Source organism: Tupaia chinensis, unplaced genomic scaffold (assembly GCF_000334495.1).
Source record: "Tupaia chinensis unplaced genomic scaffold, TupChi_1.0 Scaffold147580_1, whole genome shotgun sequence".
Lineage (NCBI taxonomy): Eukaryota > Metazoa > Chordata > Mammalia > Scandentia > Tupaiidae > Tupaia > Tupaia belangeri.
In genome coordinates this window covers 509,406-518,402 of record NW_006207432.1, presented here as the reverse complement: position 1 = coordinate 518,402, position 8,997 = coordinate 509,406, and the positions used below count along the sequence as shown (strand labels likewise).

The 8,997-nt window shown below is 36.3% G+C and overlaps 1 pseudogene; it reads right to left on the bottom strand.

The window, feature by feature from the left end:
• Nucleotides 1-4,477: 4,477 nt before the first annotated feature.
• On the bottom strand, nt 4,478-8,753 carry LOC114006411 (cytochrome b-like; annotated as a pseudogene).
• Nucleotides 8,754-8,997: the final 244 nt, after the last annotated feature.

Sequence of the window (8,997 nt, the reverse complement as noted above, 5' to 3'; positions counted from 1 at the left end):
CACACACACACACACACACACACACCCACACACACACACCTGGTGTGAGTTTCAATCCGGCTGTGAGTTTCAAGCCACTGGGTCCAGGACTCGTGGCTGTCTTCAGCCATGTGGGAGTCTAGTGAGGCAACCACTCCACTATCTGTTGGCCTTGTTCCCTGTTTTTTGTTTTTGTTTCTGTGTTTTAAGGTGTTTGCCATAGAGAAGGTATGCTCACTGGAGAGGATGAAAGAGAGACAGTGAGAGGGAAACTGAGAAATCAGAGATCACCCTCCTAGGGGGATGGCTGTGCTGCAATCCCTTAGTCTCCATTCTCCTCCTGGGACTTTGGGCATGCAAGTATACATGTCCAGAGTGATTTTTTTTTTTTTCCCAGAGTGATTTTTTAAGCTGCCAGGTTCGTGACTTGAGCCGTGGTCGGCCATGTGGGAGTCCAGCACTTTAGCCACTATGCCACCTGCTGGCCCTGATTTGTACATATCTTTAAGGCATATTTTATGTTAGCTGGCAAATAGAGACAGTACAATCCATCTCAGAGACAGAGATTATTCTTGCTCTGTGTTTGGTGTTGAAAAGTCCAATGTCACTTCTACTAGGCTCTTATCATAGTTTTCAATGGACTATGAAAATCAGGGTTACTGGGTAATTGCATTCCAAATTAATTACAGCCAAGTGATACATTTTGTGTTAGATTTCAAGACCAAAGACATGAAGTTAGAGTTCGTATACCTATTGCTACAGAAGTGGCACTTTTATGCACTTTGCTACATAAACATAGTAGGGCCCTTTTACATCAATTTTGCAAATACACAGTTACTCTGAAGTGTGTGATAAAAATTGCTCCACTACATTAAAAATCAGAAATTTTTTTTATTTAGGACTATTTTGATACTAAAACAATTTTGAAGCCAGATAGTGGTGCAGTGGTGAAATGGAAGGCAATCCTGCAGGGGAATGTTGTGGTTCAAGACTGACTACCTCACTGACTACTTGCACACACATGTTCCCATGATCAGGGCCTGGCTGGCAGCTGGCAGAGGGACAGAGAGTCACAATGCTGTAAGGAGTGCTGGTTCTCTCTTGTCTCTGTCTCTCTCACTCATGGAAGTAATAAATAAATAAAAATTTAAAAACTACTTATTGAGTTAAAATGAGGTTTAAAAGGATAACATACTTGAAAAGAAAACTTCTACATATATTCACTGAAATTTGTATTTTTCAAGCAAAGAATACTTGAAACATAACTGTGCTATTTATTCCACATCTGATTGGGATCCTCAAAACCACAACTGTTAAAACAGCTGATAAATTCTGACTCATTTAAACTCATTTCATATTTATCAATTAGACCATATAACACCATTTTGGAAGTGGCAGCTCTAAATCTGATAGAAAAACATATTTATCGCTCACAACTATTGTTATTTTTATATCACTCTCATCTGATGGCATTTTTGTCAAATAATAAACTAATACTTTTTTTATGAAACACATCAGCAGGGACAAATGTTTAAAGCAACTCGCTAGTGGCCTTTGAACTTCAACTTAACAGGCTTTCTCACCACGGCAGTTAACACAGCTAAATTTCTCATTGTTAAAAGTTCAGCTCATTCGAAAGAGACAGCTCTATTTTGCCTGAGAGGAAGAGAAATTTTAGTTGCAGTTTCAACAGACTGTCTCAAAATAGTTTTAAAATATTTCTCATATATAATCCAGAACTGTTATTGATTCAGTAATCTTTCTGGCAGAGTTCACAGTCTGAAGTCAGAATTAACGGCTTATATTCCAAGAGCATTTGGATTTTAGGATTTCTTTATTATGCCAATAGATACCAGGTGTCAGTTTAGACCATTTAGTTTCTTGAAGTCCTCCTGGAACTTTGCACAGATTCCTGTATGAAGGATAATTTTAACTTTATTTGTTACTTAGGCGCTTTAAAAATAACTGTGGTCACATCAGTTATTTTGAATTCAATAAAAGCCACTTTAAGCAAGAGTTTTAAAAATGAAAACAAACCAGAACAGAATAGAATAGCAAAATAGACACATATCCATGGGCATCTGATTGTGACAGAGATGGTACTAGAAATAACCTTTTCAATACATAGCACTAGGTGTCGTGGCTTCTCATATGAAGAAATAAAAACACACGTTCTCTCTTGCCCCACACTACTGTAAAACTGTCTGGCTATTATCTGCTCGAGCTAAGCACACACATAGCTTTGGCCTAGCACTTTCCTTCCCAGACTATATCCAATAGAAACACATACATATGTGCACTGAAAAGGATCTTTCAGAATATTCACAGATGTAATATTTGTAATAAATTCACGTTGAAACCAATCCGCATTCTCATTGCCTTACAAGGAATAATCATGTTATTGGAGTAGTTTTTTTGGCAGTAAGGTGTAAAAGATTTTAAAAAGACAATTTAAAACTTGACAAAAATAGACATCGTATCAGTTAAAATTCTTCTAAAACATCAGAAAGTGATACAAATAATAAAATAAAGTAACAGCAGAACTAACAGTAGACCACAATAATAAAAATGCAGACAAGGAACGTGCTTCACACATACAAAATCAATGAAATGTGTGACATGAAATATAAGAACCTCTGAGTATTTTACTCAGTTCGGGGAACTGTATAAACATGACAACTGAAAGAAGTTGCCCGAGTTTCTCAGTCAGAAAAATTAAATCTGAAAACTACAGGTAGATGTGTAGGATCTTTCCACAGAAATTGTTTGCAATTCAAATTGGCATTAATCTAGTTAAGTTCTTTGAAATATGCATATCAATCTTATAGACAAATGGCCTTCAATTCTTGTTAAGATAATGAGTATTTTCATTTAAAAATAATCAGACAAAGATCTGAATTATTAATTAAAACCATTTGATTTACTCAGGATTTATCAACAAGATGAAGTATTTACTTTAGCCTTATAGAATAATGATGTTTAAAAGCTAGATGATATCTTAAAGCTCATACAGAGCAAACATCTCATTTTACAGATTCACAAATTAAAAACTTTTGAAGTTAGAGGAAAGGGGCACGATAGCAAAAGAGAACTTGTGCTCTTCTGAAGAAAGTCAAAATAATATTTCTTTTTGTATAGTGCATCAAGCAATGTTACACACACACACACGCACAATTTAAAAATTAGTAGTGAACAGGATCAGCAGGTGGTGTGGTGATTGAGGCGCTGGGCTCCTATGTGGTCGACCAGAGTTCAAGTCCCAAATCTGGCGGGTTGCTTTCTCACTCTCCTGTTCTCTCTGTCTGTCTCTCATTTGTCAAAACTGAAGAAAAGTGATAATAAATAAAATTAAAAATAAGTAGATCTTTAAAAATATTAGTAGTAAACAAAATAAATTCCAGTTGAATATGTTTGAAATCTGCATTCAACAATTCCTTTCTAAAGATTGACAGTGGAATGCCCAGCAGGTGGTTTAGTGGTAAAGGTGCTGGACACCGACATGGCTCACCATGGTTTGAAACCCCAAACTGGCAACTTGAAAATCACACCAGTTTTGTGTGCATGTGTGCCCAAAATTCCAGGAGGAGAATGGATGATAAAGACTGTGGCATGACCATTTCCCCTGGGGGAATGATTTCTCACTTTCCTTTTCACTATCTTTATCTGCAAGTGCATATACCCTATGGCAAAAACCTTTAAAAACAAACAAAACACCCAAATAATAAAAAAACAAGTGATTAACAATGGACAATGATATTTATGTATCACACAATAAACATGAACAGGTAGTGAAGGATCAGAAAAGCTATAAAGTTTTCAAAAGAAAAAAAAAGAAAAATGATTATCCCATGTTTTTCTAAAATTATCTGGTCACAAAATAGTTTTGTCTCCAAATAATTCTTACTAGAGACAACATTGAAGATGAATTCTTTCATTTTTGATTGTAGGGACACCTAGACAATGGTAGGACACATTTAACTAGTTCCCTCCCTCCCCAGGGGTGATGGCCGTGCTGCAATCCCTTCTCTTCCATCATCCTCTCAGGATCTTGGACAAACACATACACATTCCTGGCATGAGTTTGAAGCCATTAGTTAAAGACTCAAGCCATAGTCAACTACTTGGGAGTCCAGTGATGTAATCATGCACCATCTGCTGGTCCCAATAATATACAATTTTTATAGGGCTTACTATGTGACAGTACAGCTCTAAGCATCTTCAATATATTAACTTATTTAACATTCACAGTGGCTTTTTTTGGGGGGGGAGTGATTCTTTAAATTGTATTTTAAGTTTTTTCAAAACAAGGTCCTAGAAACCCCGAGTTTCAAGTATCCCCAGGCTTGGTTCACTCCTACAGGAGTCTTGAGGAACCTTGTACAAGTTTGGGTTATTCATTCACGAACATTAAAGCCCAGGATAGATGTGATGAAGCAGGGCTCCATCCTCTGTGGCATATGCTGAATTTCAGAGAAGGCAGCAGCCAACATGGAAAATGCTAGAATTTTTCTTTGCAACTGGGCTGTGATGAGGGATTCCTGTTACGAACATAAACTACTGTGTTTTTAAGACTCTTCCTTTCTAGTTTCTGAAATTGGACCAGACGATAATCTTCTTTGAAGATCGATCGTAGGACTGCATATGCAAATAGGAAATACCACTCTGGTTTGATATGGGGTGGTGTGTTTAGTGGGTTAGCTGGTATGTAGTTGTCTGTGTCTCCGAGGAGGTCTGGGACAAGTAAGACTAGGCTAGATAATAGGGCTAGTAAGAAAATTACTCCTAGGATATCCTTAATTGTGTAGTAGGGATGAAATGGGCTTTTATCTGCGTCTGAGTTCATTCCTGATGAGATGTTGGATCCTGTTTTGTGGAGGAAGAGTAGGTGAACAATTATTAGTGCAGTGAAAATGAAAGGGAGGATAAAGTGAAAGGCAAAGAATCAGGTCAGGGTGGCTTTATCTACTGAGAACACCCCTCAGATTCATCCTAAAAAGATCTGTGCCAATATATGGGATGGCTGAGAGTAGGTTGGTAATGACTGTTGCTCCTCAGAAAGACATCTGTCCTCATGGGAAAATGTAGCCCATGAATGCTGTTGCTATAACAGCGAATAAGAAAATGACCCCATGTTTCAGGTTTCAAGGAAAGTGTATGAGTCGTAGTATAGACCTTGGCCTACATACAGGAAAAGGCATACGAAGAATATTGATGCGCCGTTAGCGTGAAAGTAGTGGATGACTCATCGGTAGTTTACTTCTCAGCAGATATATGACTGAGAAGGCTGTGGTAGTGTCTGCGGTGTAGTGCATAGCTAGAAATAGGCCTGTGATCATTTGCAGGATTAGGCAGACTCCTAGGAATGAGCCAACGTTTCATCATGATGAGATATTTGAAGGAGCTGGGAGGCTCATTTATTGACAATTATGTAAGAGATAATTGATCTTAGACTGAGAAAAATATTTATGATTACTCTAGAACAAGAATTATATAGGGAATTAAGGATAGGAAAAACACTGACAATGTTAAGAGTACATAATTTTTTTATTCTATAATTTTGATATTTGAAAAGGTTATTGAAGTTAATTTTCCCTTTATAAAAATATAGACTAATTGGTTGATATTAAATACTACTATTTTTCTCTTGTAAGTACTCACATAATAGAGCCATTGTTTTTATTTATAGATGCGAAAAATACAGACATGAGCATCTTGTCTGGCTCATTTCCCTTTCTTTCTGTTTCATTGATTTTGGCCTCGGCATTTCACCACAGGCAAGCCATAGTAGTGAGTTCTCTTGTGACATCACCTGGAATAAAAAAATAATTGATGGATATTTTCTAAAAGTCTGGATGTAGCAGAGAATAAATGAAGAGTACACAAAATGAAAAGCAAAGAAAGACTATCAAGCGAAGAGCTGTTTTCCAATGTTTCCATGTCTTTCTTTTCTTCATTTTCCAGTTCAGGATCAGTCGCCTCTGTGTTCTCTAATTCCTCTGTTCATTTATGCTGTTCTACTCGTCCCTGGCTTCCTGTTTTCTTCGAGATATTCTGCAAAATATTTTCCTGGTGTGTTCTCCTTCCCTTACCTTTGGGAGGTTTTCTCTGTATTCCGCATATTGGTAATCCTATATAATTCTATACAGAGGCCTCTCACACTGAGAATGTGAAAGAGGCACCTTTCTTGACTCTATTTTGGTTAGAAAAACTCTTTAACCAATTTCTGGAATTGATTACCATCATGGAGTATTCTTTTGCTACTAGATAATAGCTTCTGTTTTCTTTTCCTAGTCTTTATTCCATTATCCCAATTCAGGTAGACTTTCTAAGTTTCATTTTCTTTGTACTATGTTTAAGTTTTAAAATAGAAACTGAAATAGATCTGGCCTGCAGCATGAGCTCAATTATATTCCTTTGACATTAATTACATTTTATGTGTCAACAAATGCATTATGCTCAGAGAGTGCTTCTTTGAGCTGTCTTTCATAGAGGGTAATTATAAAATGATGAAATTTAAATGAAGCATAGTCAATTTAACTATGCAATGTATGGAGGAAAACAGAAGGGAGACTCGTTTGTCTCTTTATTGACTACCTCCTGTGGTGCTAGATGGATGTTTGTTCTAGATTTTTCAGGTACTCCTATTCCCAGTGGTAGAGATGATGAAGATGTATTCATCACTAATTACCAAATAAATTACAATAAGCAAATATTTACTGAGTGCTTCAAATAAGAGGAGGAAAATAATAGATAAGAAAGGATGTGTTTAGATAGGAAATATTTGCTTCCTTCTTAATTGACTAGGTCAAATTTTACTCTTGGGTATCATAAAAACACCCAAGTGAGGATACTATGAATTAGAAGATTCAGTATAATTCAGTATAAGATTCATAATATAAACCTTCCCCCAAGCTGATCTACAGATTTAATTCTGGACATCAGTAAGAATTTGTTTTAGTGGTTATTGATAAGCTGACTTTAAGTTTTTAAGGGGAAAAAAAAAAAAGATCAAAGAATGGCCAAGAGTATCTTAAAGAAGAATCAAGTGAGGTGATTTATACAAATAAATACCTAGTTTATAATAAGAGTATGCAATTAAAACTGTGTAGTATGGATGCAAAGATAGAGAAATAGATACGTAGCATATAATCCAACCAAATGCACAGATACAGAGTCCTGGATAAAGAAAAGTTTCAATCCAATGGAAAAGGAAGGTTTTTCCTTCAATTCATATTGGATATACATAAGAGAAAAAATAAAATATTAAGCCCTAAATTATGCCTTACAAAAATGTAAGACATTTCATAATGCTTACAGATTTAGGTGTGAAGACAGAACAAAACAGTTTCTAGTAGTAACAGGAGAATAGTGAATCTAGTTTAGGTGAATGTGCTTGCATATGCACGTGCATTCGTGCATACACACACTCACACACACACATGCTCACACACACACACACACATAAATACACTTACAGAAAGGAAAAAGATTGATAAATTGGACTTACTACAATTGAAGCCTCAGGCCAGCCAGTGGTGTGATAGTTACGGTAGTTGGATCCAACATGGCTGCCTGTACAATTTGAGTCCAGACCCAGTGGCCTGAAAAACACACCAGGTGCAGTGCGTGTGTGCCCAAAATGCTGAGGGGAATGGAAGAGAAAGAACTTCAGTGGGGTTATGCTCCCTGAGGGATGACTTCTCACTTCGCTTTTCTCTCTCTCTTTCTCTCTGATAAGCACACATGCCTATAGCAAAAGCTAATAAATAATCTTTTAATAGGAAAAAATATCTGTATTCACAAAAAAATTAAAAACAAATAAACAAAAACCACAACTGAGACTGAAAATGCAAAGGAAGATTGGAAGAAGACATTTGCATTAATATTTCTGATAAACTCACAACCAGACTATGTTAAAAAACACAAAAATTTTACTGATTAATATGAAAAAAGAAGAAATTGTTTTCTGACAGGCAAAAGTCTTAAACATTTAAAAAAATATGAAGTGTTAAATTGACATTTGTAAAAGAATGATCATTATCATTAGGCATCAGAGAAATACAAAATAATTCTTCATACCTTTTAATACACACACACACACATACTTATCACATATTGTGTATACACACATACACACATATATGTATCTTAAAAACAAACATGTTTCTTTTTCTGGATCAGGGCAGACTATTATTAGACACAAAACAATAACCCGATTTGTTTTCCACACTGTGTCTTCCGTTCAGAGAAATGTAATGACAACCAGATAATTACACCCACCCATACAATAACGGAGTGTTGTAAACTACAGGATAGGAACTCAAAATTTCTCAGGCTAGTTTATAAAGTCTTCAAAATGGCCTTCTTCTGTCTTGAGAGAAGAATCTTTGTTATATTTACTGTCAGTTGAAATGTAAATCCATTTCCACAATTTGCGGAAAATCCCTAACCTTGAAAGAAATCTTCAGAGAACACTGTTTCCAAGTTCTCAATACTACAATGAAACATTGAAGCACATACATGATAATGAATGGGATTTATAAAAACAAAACCTGAACCCTGCTACAAATTAGTGTTGTCAGAAACATGGAGTCATTGAAATAATCGTTACTTTTAATAAAAAAAAAAATGATTACCATTAAGTCGGAGAGCTGTTTGGCAGTACCTAGTAAGAAAATCACGACTTCCTGCATTCGCGGTGAGAAATGTGTACACATGGGCCCCGTCGCAATGGCACAGGTGTTTTGCAGCAGCTGTGCAGTGCAGGTCCCCATGGTTGACAGCCCAGGTAGACCTAAAACATGCCAGGTGGCACACCATGATCCTGATTGGCTGGAAGGCAGGAAGAGGGGATTACAGCATGACAGGACCCTGTTTTGAGAGCCCGTTTGTCCCTCTCCTGCTCCCTTGTACTGCCTTTAATAAAAGAAATAAAATAAGCTTTAAAAACAATGCTCGTCAAAAACATGTAATAGAATGTTCATAGCATTTTTTATTGATTGATTGATTGATCTATCC